At 38.5% G+C, this 19,160-nt stretch overlaps 1 protein-coding gene across 6 annotated transcripts in view; it reads left to right on the plus strand.

Annotated features, from left to right (window-relative positions):
* FBXO4 (F-box protein 4) overlaps positions 1 to 19,160 on the plus strand; it is a 416,918-nt gene that overhangs the window by 194,195 nt on the left and 203,563 nt on the right. The gene's annotated exons all lie outside the window — the stretch shown is intronic.

The following is a 19,160-nucleotide window of genomic DNA, read 5'->3' on the forward strand; positions in this document are numbered from 1 at the left end:
TTTTCAAGGAAACTTTTGTCTGGATATATGCCCAAGAGTGGGGTTGCTGGATCATATGGTAGTTCTATGTATAGATTTCTAAGGTATCTCCATACTGTTCTCCATAGTGGTTTTACCAGCTTACATTCCCACCAACAGTGCTGGAGGGTTCCCTTTTCTCTACAACCGCTCCAGCACTTGCTATATGTGGATTTATTAAGGATGGCCATTCTGACTGGTGCGAGGTGGTATCTCATGGTAGTTTTGAATTGCATTTGTCTAATAATCAGGGATGTTGAGCATTTTTTACGTGCTTATTGCCCATCCATATATCTTCTTTGGAGAAATGTCTATTCAGGTATTTTGCCCATTTTTCTATTGGGTTGTTACAGTTTTTGCTGTTGAGTTGAGTAAGTTGCTTGCATATTCTAGAGATTAAGCCCCTGTCAGTTGCATGGTTTGAAATGACTTTCTCCCATTCTGTAAGTTGTCTTTTTGTTTTCTTTTTGGTTTCCTTTGCTGTGCGAAAGCTTGTCAGTTTGAGTAGGTCCCATTGGTTTATTTTTGCTCTAATTTCTGTTGCTTTGGGAGACTGACCTGAGAAAATATTCATAAGGTTAATGTCAGAGGATGTTTTGCCTATGTTCTCATCCAGGAGTTTGATGGTGTCTTGTCTTACATTTAAGTCTTTAAGCCATTTTGAGTTTATTTTCATCCATGGTGTGAGGGAGTGTTCAAGTTTCATTGATTTGCATGCAGGTGTCCAGGCTTCCCAGCAATACTTGCTGAAAAGACTGCCTTTTCCCCATTTTATGTTCTTGCCTCCTTTGTCAAAGATTAATTGACCATAGGTGTCTGGGTTTATTTCTGGGTTTTCCATTCTGTTCCATTGGTCTGTCTGTCTGTTTTTGGTACTGGTATCACACTGTCTTTATGACTGTGGCTCTGTAACATTGCCTGAAGTCTGGGAGAGTTATGCCTCCTGCTTGGTTTTTGTTTCTTAGGATTGCTTTTGCAATTCTGGGTCTTTTGTGGTTCCATATAAATTTTTGGATTGTTTGTTCTAATTCTGTAAAAAATGTCATGGGTAATTTGATAGGGATTGCACTGAATCTGTAGATTGCTTTGGGTAGTATGGCCATATTTACAATACTAATTTTTCCAACCCAGGAACATGGAATATCTTTCCATTACTTTGAATCCTTTTTAATTTCCTTGATTAATGTTTTACAGTTCTCAGCATATAAGTCTTTTACCTCCTTGGTCAGGTGTATTCCTAGGTATTTGATTTTTTGTGGTGCAATTTTAAGGGGTATTGTATTTTTGTATTCCTTTTCTAATATTTCATTTTTAGTGCACAGAAATGTGACTGATTTCTGAATGTTAATCTTATATCCTGCTACTTTGCTGAATTTGTTGCTCAGTTTGAGGAGTTTTTGGGTTGGGTCCTTAGGGTTTTCGATGTATAGTATCATATCATCTTCATACAGTGAGAGTTTTACCTCTTATCATCCAATTTGGATACATTTTCTTTCTTTTGTTTGTCTGATTACTATAGCTAGACATTCCAATACTACGTTGAATAAAAGTTATGATAGTGGGCATCCTTGACTTGTTCCACATTTTTGTGGGAAGAATTTAAGCTTTGCTCCACAGACTATTATATTGGCTGTGGGTTTGTTGTAAATGGCTTTTATTATGTTACAGTATGTTTCCTCTATACCCACTTTGGTAAGAATATTTTTCATGAATGGATGTGGACTTTGTTAAATGCTTTTTCTGTATCTACTGAGATGATCATGTGGTTTCTGACTTTTCTTTTGTTAATGTGGTGAAAGACATTGATTGATTTGCATATGTTGAACCATCTTTGTGAACCTGGGATGAATACTGCTTGGTCTTGGTGTATGATCTTTTTGGTATGTTGTTGGACCCAGTAGGCTAAAATTTTGTTGAGAATTTTTACATCTATATTCATCAAAGATTTTGGCCCATAGTTTTCTTTTTTTTTTTTTTATCTTTTGTCTTTTGTTGTTGTTGTTGCTATTTCTTGGGCCGCTCCCGCGGCATATGGAGGTTCCCAGGCTAGGGGTTGAATCGGAGCTGTAGCCACCGGCCTACGCCAGAGCCACAGCAACGCGGGATCCGAGCCGCGTCTGCAGCCTACACCACAGCTCACGGCAATGCCGGATCGTTAACCCACTGAGCAAGGGCAGGGACCGAACCCTCAACCTCATGGTTCCTAGTCGGATTCGTTAACCACTGCGCCACGACGGGAACTCCGGCCCATAGTTTTCTTTTTTCGAGGTATCTTTGTCTGGTTTTCCAATTAGGGTGATGGTGGCGTCATGGAATGTCTTTGGGAATATTCCTTCTTCTTCAACCTTTTGAAAAAGTTTAAGGAGGATGGGTATAAGTTCCTGTTTTTATGTTTGGTAGAATTCACTTGTGAAGCCATCTGGTCCTGGACTTTTATTTGTAGGGAGTGTTTTTATGATGTATTCAATTTCACTTCTAGTGATCAGTCTGTTCAGTTGATCTATTTCTTCTTGATTCAGTTTTGGTAGGCTGTAAGCCTATAGAAAGTTGTCAGTTTCTTCTAGGTTGTCAAATTTGTTAGTATACAATTGTTCATAGTATTCTCACATAGTTTTTTTGTATTTCTGCAGTATCTGTTGTGATTTCTCCGTTTTCATTTCTTATTTTGTTTATTTGGGTTCTTTCTCACCTCTTCTTAGTGAGTCTGGCCAGAGGTTTGTCAATTTTGTTTACCTTTTCAAAGAGCCAGCTCTTTGTTTTATTGATTTTTTTCTATTGTTTTTTGAGTCTCCATTTTATTGTTTTCCTGTTTGATCTTTATGATTTCCTTCCTTCTGCTGACTTTAGGTTTTTTTTGGTTCTTCTTTTTCTGATTCATTTAGGTGGTGGGTTAAGTTGTCAATTTGAGATTTTTCTTCTTTTTTGAGGAAAGACTTTATTGCTATGAATTTCCCTCTGAGCACTGCTTTTGTGGCATCCCATAAATTTTGAGAGATTGTGCCTTCATTATCATTTGTCTTGAGGTATTTTTAAATTTTCCTTTTGATTTCCTCATTGACCCATTGGTTTTTTAGTAGCATGTTGTTTAGTCTCCATGTAAATAGGTTTTCTTCTCATTTCTTTTCCTGTGGTTGATTTCTAGTTTCATGCCCTTGTGGTCAGAGAAGATACTTGAAATAATTTCTATATTCTTAAAATTGTTGAGGTTAGCTTTGTGTCCCAATATGTGGTCAATTCTTGAGAATGTTCCATGTGCACTTGAGAAGAATGTATATTCTGATTTTTTTGGATGTAATGTCCTGAAAATGTCAATTAAGTCTAAATTTTGTATTGTTTCCTTTAGGATCTCTCTTGCTTTATTGGTTTTCTGTCTAGAGGATCTGTCCATTGATGTGAGTGGGGTGTTTATGTCTCCTATTATGATTGTATTCCCATCAGTTTCTCCTTTTATGTCTGTTAATATTTGTTGTATGTATCTAGGTGCTTCTATATTTGGGGTATATCCTCTTCTTGAATGGATCCTTTAACCATTAAATAGTGTCCTTCTTTGTCTTTCTTTATGGCCTTAGTTTTAAAGTCTATTTTATCTGATATAAGTATTGCAATTCCTGTTCTCCTGTCTTTTCCTTTGGCATGAAATGCCTTTTCCCGCCCCCTCACTTTCAATTTATATGTGTCCTTTGTCCTAAGGTGAGTTTCTTGTAGTCTGCAGATTGAAGGTTTTTGCTTTTTTATCCAATCAGCCACTCTCTGTCTTTTGATTGGAGCATTCAGTCCATTGATATTTAAGGTGATAATCAACAGATGTTTATTTATTGCCATTTTATACCTCGTTTTCCAGTTGATTCTATGATTCTCCATTCTTCCTTTCTTTTTTTAGTTGGATGGTCTCCAATTATTTTCTGCTTGAGTACTTTTCTTTTTAGTTTTTGTGAAAGTAATGTTTGGTTTTGATTTGTGGTTGCCCTGTTTTTTAAGTATGTTAACCCCTTACTATTATTGTGTGTTTTAGCCTGATAATCCTATAGGTTCAAACACTTCATTACCATAATAAAATTTTTAAAAAAGAAGAATCTATTCATTTCCTTACTTCTCTTGTCCACATTTTATGATTTTGATGTCTTTTTAAAAATTTTATTTTATTTTAAACATTTTCATGATTAGATCTGTATGCTGGCTTATTTAAGTGATTGCTCTCTGATTGTGATTTCCTCCATCCTAGTTCTTCCTCTTTTTTTTTAATTAGAGAAGCCCTTCCAGTATTTATTTTAGAATGGGCTTTATATTGCTGTATTGTTTCAACTTTATTTTTGTTGGAGAAATTTTTTATTTCCCCTTCTATTTTAAATGATATTCTTGCTGGATAGAGTGTTCTATTTTGCATATTTTTTCCTTTCAGTCCTTTAAATATCTCTTGCCATTCCCTTCTGGCCTGCAGAGTTTCTGTAGAGAAATCAGCTGATAGCCTTATGGGGGTTCCCTTATAAGTGACACTTTGCTTTTCTCTTGCTGCCTTTAGGATCCTCTCTTTATCATTAACTTTTGCCATTTTTATTTTAATATGTCTTGGTGTGGGTCTATTTGGGTTCAACTTGTTTGGGGCCCTCTGTGCTTCCTGTATCTTGAATTCAGTATCCTTTAGATTTGGAAAGTTTCCAGCTATAATTTCTTCAAATATATTTTCAATCCCCTTTTCTTTTTCTTCTTTTTCTGGAATTCCTATTATGCATAGACTGGCACACTATATTATCCCATAGGTCTCTTATATTGCTTTCATGTTTTTTAATTTGGTTTTCTGTCTGCTGTCCCGATTGTGTGATTTCCATTATTCTATCTTCCATGTCACTAATTTGTTCCTCTTCATTATTCATTCTGGTTTTTACTGCCTTTAGCTCTCTGAAAATGAATTTTCTAGTTTTTCTTGGCTCCTCCTTATATTTTCTAGTTCCTTTCTGAGGGATTCTGTGTTACTGTTCATATCTTCTCTTAATTCCTTCTGTATTTTCATTATCTCCCTTTTGAACTCAGTGTCTGTCAGACTGCAGAGGTCTGTTTCATTGTTGACTGTTTTAGGTGAGTTCTTCTGTTGCTTTAACTGGGGATGGTTTCTGAGCTTCTTCATCCTGCTTGTGTTTTTCTTTTTCATGGTGGAGATGCATTCCCCGTGGCCAGGCAGGGCTTGCCCTGGTGCTCCCGGGCCCCGGAGCTCTTCCTGAGGGCAGATGGATGGGGAGGCTTTCTTGGCAGAGGTGCAGCACTTCCCAAGGGCAGGTGGGCCTAGCCAGCTCTCTCTGAAGCAAAGGAGCGCTTCCTGAGGGTGGGTGGGACTGGCAGGTGTGCACTGCAGTGGAAGCTCAATTCCCGGGGCCGGGCAGGGCTTGCCCTGGCACTCCTGGGCTTAAGAGCTCTTCCTGAGGGCTGATGGTGCCAGGAAGCTTGCTCCATGGGAGTGCATCGCTTCCCGAGGTCCGGCAGGGCTAACCAGTTTACTCTGAGGCAAAGGAGCACTTCCCAAGGGCAGGTGGGACTGGCAGGTGTGCACTGCAGTGTAGGCGCACTTCCCGTGGCTGGGCAAGGCTTATCCTGGTGCTCCTGGGCTGCAGAGCTCTTCCCAAGGGCGAGCAGTACTGGGCAGCTTGCTCTGCAGGAGTGGGACACTTCCTGTGTGCAGGCAGACTGGCCAGGGAAAGCCTCAGTGGTGGGTGGCTTCCCTAGAGTGTTGAGGCCAGTCCACCAGGATGGCAGGTGGCTTCTGGCCAGGTGTGCATGGGATGGGGGAGGGGAGATGCACTGGGAAGCTCTACTCTCTGCTAGCTGGCGGGCAAGCGCCCACAATACTCCTTGGTGCAAGGAGTATTCTATGGCAGCCCGCTGCTCCTCCTCTCCCCTCCCCAACAATGGTGACTTGTTTCTCCTGCTTCACCTGGGTTCCCTCTGTTGTGGCTTTCCACTCCCCAGCCCTTAATGTATTGCTCCCTCCACCCGAGAGGTACAGCTTCCTAATCCCTCAGGCTGTCTCCACAGCACCAACCACAGCTGCTCCCAGGGCCTAAGTCTCCGTGCCCAGCCCCCACCTGAGCCTCTCAGTTTTTGGTCTCTGTGCCAGTGGTTCAGATGATCTGTGTGGCTCTCACTCTGCTTTTTAGATCTCACCCTTGCTGCTGCACTTTTCTCAGAGTCTGGAGATCCCTCCGACTAGGTTGATCTTTCCGTCAGTTAGGTGACTTTCCAGGGTGTGTGTTCCCTTTCTCCTTCACAGCTCCCTCTTGGGAGTGTCAGTCTGGTCCTGATTCCCCTTTTCTCTCTCTCCTCTTTTCACTTGTTTTACCCAGTTATGTCAAGAGATTCCTGCCATTTTTGGAGGTTTAAGTTCTGCTAGCATTCAGTTGTTCTGTGAAAGTCGTTTTATGGGTAGATGTGTTTTTTTGCTGTGTTTGTGGGAGAGGATGAGTGCGTCCCCCTACTCTTCCGCCATCTTGCCTTGTCTCGCCAACTATTACATTTGGAATGGATAAGCAATGAGGTTCTGCTGTATAGCACAGGGAACTATATCCAATCACTTATGATAAAAGATTTTATATATCTCTATGTGTGTGTGTGTGTATATATATATATATATATATCCTGCTGTATATCACAAGGAACTATATCCAGTCACTTATGATAGATTATATATATATATGGATCACTTTGATGTACACCAGAAATTGGCATAGCATTGTAAATCAACTATACTTTAATTAAAAAAATTAAAAAAGAAATAAGCAATGGAATAAGAAGTTAAATCTATACTATTTCATCCTTTAAATTATACTGAGAAGACCTACACATCATCAAAATTCAAATATTTCTAAGTAATTTTCTATGCTGTGAACACAATCAAAACAGGTTCTCTTCATAGGAGAGGCAGGAAGATGAACTTTCTTCTGAGCATCTTTTTCATCTCATGCCCTTCTTTCCTCTAAGATATCTAGAGATCCTAGAATCACAAGGCTAGACTTGAACACTGCCATCTCACCCAGGAACTGAAGCCCTTCTCAGTAATTATATCATCATCATCATTATAGTTTTCTATAACTGGAATAGGTCAAGTACTGCCCAGATGTTAGGGATAATGGAAGAAAAACAGGAAACAGCCTGGAATTTCCCCTCTATTGGAGGAAAATCTAGGATAATTTTTTTAAATAATAAAATTTACTTTATTCTGAAAGGTAAAAAGTAAAAGAGATAAATATTTAGAAGAATATATTTGTTTCCAGCTGCTGCTATAACATACATATTACCACAAATTTAGTAGCTTACCACAACATAAATTTCTTCTTTTTTCTTTTTTTTTGGATTTTCAGGGCTGTGCCTGTGGCATATGGAAGTTCCCAGGCTAGGGGTCTAATCGGAGCTATAGCTACTGGCCTACACCACAGCTACAGCAACTCGGGATCCAAGCCATGTCTGCAACCTACACTGCAGCTCGGGGCAATGCCGGATCCTTAACCTACTGACTAAGGCCAGGGTTTGAACCTGCATCCTTATGGATGCTAGTCAGTGACCACTGAACCATGATGGGAATTCCCTAAATTTCTTTTCTTACAGTGCTATAGGTCAGAACTCTGACATGGGTCTCACAGGCTAAAATCAAGGTGTTGGTTTTTTGGGCTGTGTTACATTTTGAAAGCTCTGGGGAAGAAATTTCCTTGCTTTTTCTATCTTCCAAAGGCCTCCACATTGCTTGGCTGATACCCCCTTTCCATCTTCAAAGCCAGTGATGACAAGTAAAACCCTCACATTGAAGTTCTTCTGACACTCACTCTCTGCCTCCCTCTTCCACTTTCAAGACATCTTTTGATTACATTGGGCCTACCTGAGTAATCTAGGCTACTCTGCTTTTCTTACTGTCAGCTAATAGCAACCAATTTCCTTCTGCAGCCTTAATGTCCCTGCCATGTAAAGTAATATGGTCACAGGTTCTGTGGATTAGGATGTGGCCATCTTTTGGGGGTTGGAGAAGCACTATTCTGTTACCGCAACAAATAACAAATCAGGAGTTTCTGACAGCAGTAGAGATGAATTATGCTCTGCTACCTTGACTATTCACATTATATTCTAATACCTCAGAACTTCATGGGAGCAATGTAAACGAGCTTATTATCTTGATTGGGGTGGCTAGTAAAAAGATCACTTGCCAAACCCTACTTTGAAATTTTTTTCTGCAGAAGTTTGTGGTAGAAGCCTGGGGTAGAACATACCTTTTTGACATCAGCTTCTGTCTACTGATCTGCTTATACCTCCTGGTGAATTTACTATCTTGCTTTAGCACTTTTGCACTCCATTTTTATTTTTAAAAATGAAGGAAATGTGAAAAAACAACTTTATGGAGTTCCCATTGTGGCTCAGTGGTGATGAACCTGACTAGTATCATCCATGGGGACGCAGGTTCAATCCCTGGTCTCACTCAGTGGGTTAAGGATTTGGCATTGCTGTGAGCTGTGGTGTAGGTCATAGATGTGACTCAGATCCCACATTGCTGTGGTTTTGGTATAGGCCAGCAGCTGCAGCTCTGATTTGACCCCTATCCTGGGAACTTCCATATGCTGAGAGTACAGCCCTAAAAACAAAACAAAACAAAACAATACACACACACACACAAAAAAAAAAAACTTTATTTTCAGCAGGTAGGTCTCTTATTTATATAGACTTTGGGTGGGAAGAAAAATAGAAAAGAAGACATAGCAAACATTCTTACTAATTATCTGATGACAAATGAATTATTTTATTTATGGCTACAGACCTATTCCCAGCTTCCTTAGAAATACTTTGGTGAAAACAATGACCATCTGAGAAATAACTGAGTCTAAACTCTAGGCAGTGACAATTTCAGAGACAAATTGAAAAGGATGAAAAAACAAATGTTTTGTTTCTCTCAAGACAGACCAAATTGGGAATGGATTCTGTGGTCCCATGGACACACCCTTTTGAGAGCAGTAAGCCACAATATGTGAAGTTCCCACCCTCCCTAAGGCTGCCTAGACCAGGAGATGGACAGGCTCAATTCTGAACATCCTTTATCAGTCAGAGGGCTTTAGAGGTGGAATGTGAATTGCTGTATAATTTTGAAATTTATCCTTTCATACTTAGGTTGAGTCATTTTGATTGAAAGGAGAAGATATTCATTGGGATGTTTCAAATGTGGAATGATGAAGTTTTAAGATTTCTACTAGATGCAGTGGTGTGGTATGTTTCCTAATTGTGTCCAGGACAGAGCTTTTATGATTATGCAATTATTTTCCAATTCTCAGCCTCTGAAATAAACATCTGGACAGAATTATAATACCCTGTGGGTAGAGACTGGGTCTATAATTGCTATTTATCAATGTGCTTTAGGTTCCAGGCTCAATAGCACTGCCTTCTCTGTTCTATAACCTGTACATAACGATGACTCAGGAGAAATGTTACCTGGAGAACTCAAACTTTAGGGTGTTTCACAGCTATCCGTCTCCTCAATAATTGTTCTAACTGCTGATTCTCTGGCCCCATCACTGGTGATTCTGATTCTTAAGGTCTAGATGGGTACAGGGAATTGGCGTGTTTAACAGGCTTCCCTATATAACTGGTCATGCAGTTTTCTCAGCACATTTTAAGGAACATAGTCCTAGTCTTCTGCACCATTCTGGATGAGCGCTGTGTGCGTCCACTTTGCACAGCCATCTTCATTAAAGAACACACTCTCACATCACACTCTGGGCCAATTAATCTGATTTCTCTAATCATGAGTGTTCTAATCATTCACTCTTCAAAGTGGTGAGAGATTTCTCAGAAACCACTTTGGTTTTTGGAGAAGTGGAGTGACTGCATCAACACTGATTCTGTTTTTGCAATGTGGGCAGTGGACAAAATTAACCTTTTGTTTTCTGGTTCAGGGCAATCATTTAGTACCAAAAGGAAAGCTATCCACATACTCACTGTATCATTTTGTTTGTGTACAAACACTGTTTGTGTTTATATTTGTAGTTTTAGTAATTGAGATTTTGACGAGTGTCTATGTTCAACATCTCAATGTCCAAGTTGGGAAGAGGTGTTACAGGGGAGGAAAGAGAAGGAGTGAGAGTGGATGAGGAGGTTATTCAAGACATTTTGTTTTGGGGATACCTGCCAAAATTCCTGACATCAAATCAAATATTCCATGAATAGGTGGTTTTTGATATTTTTTAGGGAGTCATGGACTCCCTCTAGGATCTGATTAAAGATCTAAAGCTAACCAGAAACATGCATATAGAACACTTGAACACAAAAATTTTCAACAATTATAAGTTTTTCATAGATTGCCCTCCCCCAAAGCTCATCTAGATTTAGAGCTTGTGTTCTGAGTAGATTGCCTGTGCCTCCTTCTTTAAAGCAATCTTTTTGCTCCTACCACAGACACTCCTGCATCAGTCCTTAAGAGTTCTATAGATAGGGATCACTTGGGGGTAATTGCTAGTTATTGCTCTACCCTTAGAGACTGATTCAGCAGGTCTGAGTCCCAGCTGAAGCACACCAGTTATTTTACAAGCCTCAGGTGATAATGATGCAGGTAATAAATTATCACAATTTGATAAATAGTCACAATGAGAAACTGGGCAGTGACTCAGAAAGCGGTGGCTCAACTAGTATGAATATATAGAAAAAGCAATCAGACCCATTTCCTCAACCAGAGAGAAACCTAGGTAAAAAGCCTGGGGCTGGCTTTTCCAAGACCCTCCTCTCTATCTGCCCATCTGTTCAACTTGGCTATCCTATTGCAGTCATTTTAGCCAATGAAAATTGCACACAGTGCCCAGTTTAACTTCATATTTTCTGTATAAAATATTGAGGATGGGGGCTTTGGTAGGCAAAAAGATTTTTCTCTCACACCAGACTCTTACAAGGGTGTTTAGGGCCTATTTTTTTTTCTTCAAGAGGATTTCCTTGTCCTTGTGTTCAGGGAGCTGTACTGCTTACAACTCAAAAAAGATAAGGATGTGTTGAGTAGACAAGCTATAGTGATGCTTCCTCACCAGTTTCTACATGCTTCCAGAGAGTAACTTGGCTGGATATGTTGAAACAATGCAGAAGATCTTCTGTAGGTTGACAGCAGCCACTGGTGAACAAAAATACATTTTATTCTCTGTGCCAGTGAATAAAAATATTCTAGAAGAAAACAAAAGTCCTGCCCTAGTGGGCAGGCTCATCATTTGCCTTCCTGATATATCAAAACAGTAGTCAGAATAAAATAGAAACCCATCCACCCCACTCTGACCAAACAGGACATATAGCCAAAAATTATATCAAAGTATCTAAATATTGAATTTTAATTTTTCCTTTCAAAGAATAAATGCATGATATTTCTACAACATTGACCTCAGCTAACTTTCGCAACTGTGGCTTGTCAAACTTTCCTCTTTCATCCCTCACTGTAAATAAAGATTGCTTTCAGATTGTATGAGAAGGAATCAGATCATAATAGGAGAAAAAAAAATAGGCATTTTTTTCCTCTGATGCAGGAGGGCATTTAAGTGGCTCTTATCAAGGCAAAAGAAAAAAAACAACAACCAAATTTGATGAGTATTTTTTATTGTTGACTCAGTGAGATGGTTCCCTTGGCAACTAACATGGGAGGTGATACAGCTGGAAGAGCTGAGAGCTTCTATCCAACTTCACCCATAGCTGATTAAAAGGTTTTCAGACAACAGTGTTGACAGCACAGGAATAGTGTGGAATCTGATGGTCGGGAGAAGTGGGGTGGCAGGTTGGTGAAGCAAGGCACCTGCTTAAGTGTCATCAAAGTCTGAGTGAAACAACATATTGGAGGCACTGTTTCATTAACATGCAAATCAATTAGATTCAGTCAAATTTAATTATTATATGTTCTGTTTGTCTCCTAAGTGATTTCTTGAGGTGCAAAGAACAGAACATTCTCGATTAGAAAACATCTAACACATATTTTATTAAACACTTAATGAGACTTCACTGTGGTAGGCCATGGTGTTTCAAAGAATGAAAAAGACATTTGGGAGTTTTGAAAACTTGAATAACATGAGCTTCCAATGGAAACCATATGTGAGAAGGGTAGCACTCTCAACTTGGCATTGGAAAACTTGAACTCAATTTTGGCCTCTCATTTTCTGAGAAGAAAAAAACCCAATAAAGTGTATATGTTCTGAGATGTGCTAAGAGAGTGGAGATGGAAATGATCAGATGCTTCCCTTTGTGTCCATGATAGACATGAGAATTTGAACATGAACTTTCTTCTTGTTTTTCCAGAACACTTTCCATAAACATAGCATATAAATATCAGTAAAGCTGTCAATTCAAATGCATATCCTACCTTGTCCCTTGACTAGGGGAATTGTCTTCACTCTGATAACTTCATCCTCAGAAATCTGTACCAACAACTCCATTTGTTAGGTTTCTGCTTAGAAATATAAATTTAGTGAGTTAAGAGATGGCTTTCCCATATGTAAAGACAGAATTTATTAAAATGTACATAATTTTTGATAGAATTTAATGTCATCTGTAAAGTCATTCTCAGAGAAATAAACAGATATGGTTAAAGACGTGCAGCAATGTTTATCACAATAGCGTGTTTTATAATATTATAAAATTGAACATCATATACACATCCAACTATATAAAATTGCAGAAATAATTTATCACCTTTTCATTATAACTATTGAAAACCATGCCTTCAAATATCAAAGGATATAGAAATATGCTCAGTGTTATATACAGTAGGGTGAAAAAAACAAGTTGTATAATAATCTGAACATGGAATATAAATACTATATTTACTCATAAAAATAAGGAAGGATGACATTTAAAATGTTATTTAATAGTAATTATCTCTAGGATTATGGGTAAATTCTACTTTCCATTTTATGTGTCTGAGATTTCAAAATATTTGATAATCAGCATGTGCTATATTGCCCATTTAAAAAATTGAGTTGTTTTCTTATTAATGAGTTCTTTATCCTGACACAAGTCCTTCACCAATTATATGTTTTGCAAATATTTCCTCCCAGTTGATACATTTTCATTTTTAATAGTTTTATTTTTTTTATTTTATTTTTGTCTTTTTGCTATTTCTTGGGGCGCTCCCACGGCATATGGAGGTTCCCAGGCTAGGGGTGGAATTGGAGCTGTAGCCACTAGCCTACGCCAGAGCCACAGCAACGCGGGATCTGAGCCGCATCTGCAACCTACACCACAGCTCACGGCAACGCCAGATCGTTAACCCACTGAGCAAGGGCAGGGACCGAACCCGCAACCTCATGGTTCCTAGTCGGATTCGTTAACCACTGCACCACGACGGGAACTCCTTTTAATAGTTTTAAAGAACAAAAGTTTTTAATTTCAGTGAGGTACAATTTATGAACTTTTTTCTGGATTATCTTTTGAGTGTTGTATCTAAGAAATCAAACATACAGTGAAATGGTATTTTATTGTGCTAATTTTAGCAAAAAGCTTCCAAATCAATAATTTCTTATTGTTTTGTTAAACTTATGTTCATAATTTGTAGTGTTGTATTTCAAGATAAAATTCTATAAAGCCTTTTAAAAAACAATTAAATAATTTTGATTCCCTTTTGAAAGTCAATTCCATTTAAATGGTCTTTTTAAGAATTAATTTTTGGATAATGACGACTCTACAGAGAGAGAACCTGGTGAAGGGTCTTCAAGAAAAAGAGAGTAGGCACTGCCAATAAGGAGGAGATTTTCTCTGCCTTCCTGGCATCAGTTCCAGGCCCTTTTGTCTCACAACACTAATCTTAGTCTCGGCATTTAGAGATATTTGCCATTAACAGGAACCGTTCAACCCCTCCTCAACATAATATGTAAAACTATATTCTGGCTTAGTCTATTTAAAATAAAAGGGCAACATTTAATAGCCTCTTAAAGCACTTGGAAACAGTATAGTTTACAATTTAACAATATTTGAAAACAGTCCTGGAGAATCATGGGCAGGATTATCTTTCCTTAGTACATTAATGATGCCCTAAAAGTATTAGGGCTGTTTCTTAAAGTGCTTCAGAGACTTCTCAACACCCTAAGGCATTTGGCTTTGGAATTCTCCGGGTGACAGGAAGCTTTTTTTTTTTTTTAATTTTTTTACTTTTTTTTTTCCCCCGCTGTACAGCATGGGGACTGTGTTACACATACATGTATACATACTTTTTCCTCCCATTGTTGTTGCGATATAAGTATCTAGACATAGTTCTTAATGCTGCACAGCAGGATCTCATTGTAAATCCATTCAAAGAGCAATAGTTTGCATTCATGAACCCAAGCTCCCAATCCATCCTACTCCCTCCCACTCCTTCCCTCTCCCCCCAGGGCAGCCACAGGAAGCTTATTATTCCATCTGTTCTCCCTACTATCTTCCACAGTAAAAAAAGGATACTCTTTTTGATTTTTTTGAAGAGAAACCCAAATCAGCACTAGAACAGAAGACATTGCTAGACTTTACCTCCTTTCTGCTGATGATAAAAATGTTCACATATTCTACCAAGACAAGTCTGCATCACCATAGAAATGCCATACATAGCCCAAACTGAATGTAGAATGGTTGATTCTTAGGACAGTGAGTCAATAAGTCAGAGAGGATGCTGTACATGTCTCACACTTCATAAGACAAAGTTAAAATTATATAAATCACCAATTTTTAATTTCATTGCAATATATTACTTCATAGGTAATAGCAATTCAGTCATACAGTAAGGTTACAGTTTCAAAGCAAGTACTTGTTTAGCTTTTCACCAACTCTTAATTTGGAAAGTGTTCAAAATTCAAAAATGTTTGAAGAATAGTACAATGAACATTCAAATATACATTGTTTATATATGGAACCATAAAAGACCCAGAATTGCCAAAGCTACCCTCAGGAAAGGAACAAAGCAAGAAGCATGACCCTCCCAGACTCCCTACAATACTACAAAGCTATGGTAATGAAAACAGCATGGTATTGGCACAAAAACAGACATATGGATCAATGGAACAGAATAGAGAGCACAGAAATAAACCCACACACCTACAGTTAATTAATATTCAAAAAGGAGGCAAGAATATACAATGAGGAATAGATAGTCTCTTCAGCAAGTGGTGTTGGCAAAGTTGGACAGCTGCATGCAAATCAATGAAGTTAGAAGACACCCTCTAAGAGGGTTTTTTTTACTTATAAATTTATTGAAGTGTGGTTGATTTTACAATGTTTTTAATTTCTGATGTACAGCAAAGTGATTCAATTATATGTTTGTGTGGATAGATAGATGATAGATACTTTTTCATATTCTTTCCCATTATAGTTTACTACAGAATATTGACTATATCTCCCTGTGCCATACAGTAGGACCTTATCATTTATCCATTTTATGTATAATATGGTTTGCATCTGCTAATCCCAAATTCCCAAACCATCCCTCCCTCCCTCTTAACCACAAATCGGTGTTCTATGTCTCTGAGTTTGTTTCTGTTTCATATAAATGTTCATTTGTGTCATATTTTATATTCTAATATAAGTGATATCATATGGTATTTGTCTTTTTCTGACTTAGTTTGCTTAACATAATAATCTCTAGGTCCATCCATGTTGCTGCAAATGGTATTATTTCATTCTTTTTATGGCTGAGTTTATGTACCATGTATTCTTTATCTGTTCATCTGTCAATGGACATTTAGGTTGCTTCCCTATCTTGGCTATTGTAAACAGTGCTGCAATGAACATTGGGGTTTGAATCATGATTTTTGAATTATGATTTTTCTCTGGATATATGCCTAGGAGTGGGATTCTGGATCATATGGCATCTCTATTTTTAGTTTTTTGAGGAACCTCCCTACTGTTCTCTGTAATGGCTGAATTTACATTCCTAATATTGTAGGAGGATTCCCTTTTCTTCACACCCTCTCCAGCATTTGTCATTTGTAGACTTTTTAATGACAGCCATTCTGACTGGTGTGAAGTGATATCTCATTGTAGCCTTGATCTGCATTTCTCTAATAATTAGTCATATTGAGCATCTTTTTGTGTGCCTATTGGCCATCGGTACATCTTTGAGAAATATTTATTTAGGTCTTCAGCTTATTTTTTTATTGGGTTGGTTGTTTTTTGTTGAGTTGTATGAGCTGTTTGTATATTTTGGAAATTAAGCTCTTGTTTGTCACATCATTTGCAAATATTTTCTCCTAGTCTGTATGTTGTCTTTTCATTTTGTTTTTTCATTTTGTTTATGGTTTACTTTGCTGTGCAAAAGCTTATAAGTTTGATTAGATCCCATTTGTTTATATTTGCTTTTATTTGTATTGTCTTAGGAGACTGAGACTGACCTAAGAAAACATTGGTAAAATTTATGTCAGAGAATGTTTTATCTATGTTCTCTTCTAGGAGTTTTTATGGTATCATGTCTTATATTTAAGTCTTTAAGCTATTCTGAGTTTATATTTTGTATGTTATTATAATGGAAATGGCAAAATGGCTACTCTATGTGTTAACTAATTTTTCTCAAAAGAAGAACTAACCCTCCCTCCTATTCCTGCTTCTTTTGACTGTCAAAATGGACTTATTTTCAACTTAATGTATTATAATCTACCACTATCTTTTTACTTTTCAATGCTCCAACTATATCATATTTGGTCAAGAGCAGCCTCTTAGTGTATGTTCCTCTGTCCTTTTGATATAGACCCATTAGTGTTTGAGTACTTCTTTTTAGTAGGGTGTGATTTTTTCTAGGTTACTCTAATGGATAAAGCTAGGAAATATACTTTTAAAATGAATTCATGTTGTGAATTCATGTTGCGGCATAATTGTGCATGGATGATTTCGTATCTTTACTGTATATATACCTTTGCTGGTGAGCCTTGTCATTTGTGGTATTTTTGTTTCCTGTTGCTGTCTTTTCTTTTCTGCCTAGAGAAGTTCCTTTAGTATTTGTTGTAAGGCTGGTTTAGTGTTGCTGAGTTCTCTTAGCTTTTGCATATCTGTGAAGGTTTTGATTTCTCCTTCAAATCTGAATGAGAGCCTTGCTGGGTAAAGTAATCTTGGTTGGAGGTTTTTTCCTTTCATCATGTTAAACATATCATGCCACTCCCTTCTGGCCTGCAGAGTTTCTGCTGAAAAATCTGCCGATAGCCTTATTGGTGTTCCCTTGTAAGTTATTTGTTTCTTTTCCCTAGCTGCTTTCAAGATTTTCTTTGTGTTTAATTTTGGTCAGTTTGATTAACATGTGTCTTGGTGTATTCCTCCTTGGGTTTATTTTATATGGTACTGTTTGTGCTTCCTGGATTTGAGTGATGGTTCCTTTCCCATATTAGGGATGTTTTTGGCTACTATCTTTTGGAATATTTTTTTCTGTCTCCTTCTCTCTCTCTTCTCCTTCTGGCACCCCTATAATATGGATGTTGGTGTGTTTAACATTGTCCCAGAGTTCTCTGAGACTCCCCATTTGTTTTCAATCTTTTTTCTCTTTTCTGTTCTGCATCCGTAATTTCCACTAATCTGTCCTCCACCTCACTTATTCGTTCTTCTGCCTCCTGTATTCTGCTGTTAGCGGCTTCTAATGATTTTTTTTTTTAATTTCGGTTATTGTATTTTGCATCTCTTCTTGTTTAAGTTTTATATCTCGTATCTCTTTGGTCAGTGTTTCCTGTAAATTATCCATCTTTCCCTCCAGTTTATTTCCAATGTCTTGCATTATCTTCAGCATGGACAGTCTGAAGTCTTTTTCCTGGAGGCTGAGAATCTCCTGATCACTTAACTGTTTTTAAGGGTTTTTTTTCCTTTCTCCCTCATCTGAGTTATAGTTCTCTGTCTTTTCATTTTTATAGGTTTTTGGTATGGTGACCTTTTTACAGATAATAGAGTTGTAGCCTCTCTTACTTCTGGTGTCTGACCCCCTTGTGGCTGTAGTTGTTATGGGAGATTGCTGTAGGTTTCCTGATGGGAGGGACTGAAGCCTGCCCACTGATAGGTGGAGCCAATTCTAATCCCTCTTGTGGGTGGGGCTTTGTCTCTGGATGGGATTAGAGTCAGCTGTGTGCATGAGGGGTCTTTAGGCAGCCTGTTTGCTGATGGGTGGGGCTGTGATCCCATCTAGATTGTTGTTTGGCCTGGGGCTTCTCAGTGCTGATGCTGGGGCCGGATCTTCCCAAAATGACCACCTCCAGAGAAAGGCAAGCTGCTGAATATTCCCAAGAGCTTTACTTACAATGTCCTTACCCCACAACAAGCCACATTCACCCTGTTTTCCCAGGAGGTCCTCCAAGAATTGCAGTTAGGTTTGACCCAGATTCCTATGGAGACTTTGCTTTGCCCTGGAACCCAGTGCACGTGAAAGTCTCTGTGCACCTTTTAAGAAAGGGGTCTCTGTTTCCCCCAGTCCCATGGAGCTCCTGCGCACAAGCCCCACTGGCCTTCAATGCCAGATGCTCTGGGGCTCTTTCTCCCAGTGCCAGATCCCCACACATGGGAGTTTGATGTGTGGCTCAGAACTCTCACTCCTGTAGGTGAGTCTCTGTGAACCAGTTAGTTTCCAATCTGTGGGGCTTTCCACCTGGGAGGTATGGGGTTGTTTATATTGCATAATCACCCCTCCTACCTCTTGATGTGGCCTCCTCTTTGTCTTCTGGAGTAGGATATCTTTTTTTAAGGTTTCTGGTCCATTTGGTTGAAGATGGCTCAGTATTTGGTTGTAAATTTTGTTGTTTTTAGGATAGAAGTTTAGCTCCAGTCTTCTATTCCACCATCTTAATCCCATCTCCTCCTTATACTTTTCATATCCATGCACCATCCACTATATTCACTATTATTGGCAGGCACCAGATGCCTGTTTTATTATTGATGATATTAAGAGGATTTGAACCAACAGCCAGAAGAAAAGATATACAAGGTGAGGTCCTGAACAAAGGAACTTCTGTCCTTTTGGAGTTTGGAACCCAGCACAGTGGCATGTGGAGGCGTTCTGCTTCACCCACCTGGAAGCTCTCCAAAACCTTTTCCTCCTGTATGTCTGTTTTGGTACCAGAACCACACTGTCTTGATTACTGTAGCTTTGTAATATCATCGGAAGTCTGGGAGAGTTTTGGTTCCTGCTTAGTTTTTGTTCCTCAGGATTGCTTTAGCAATTCTGGGTCTTTTGTTGT

This window comes from Sus scrofa, chromosome 16 (assembly GCF_054392235.1).
Source record: "Sus scrofa isolate SSC_HxYL_T2T_F1_AM1 chromosome 16, Sscrofa_HxYL_maternal_Yorkshire_Landrace_v2.0, whole genome shotgun sequence".
Taxonomy (NCBI): domain Eukaryota; kingdom Metazoa; phylum Chordata; class Mammalia; order Artiodactyla; family Suidae; genus Sus; species Sus scrofa.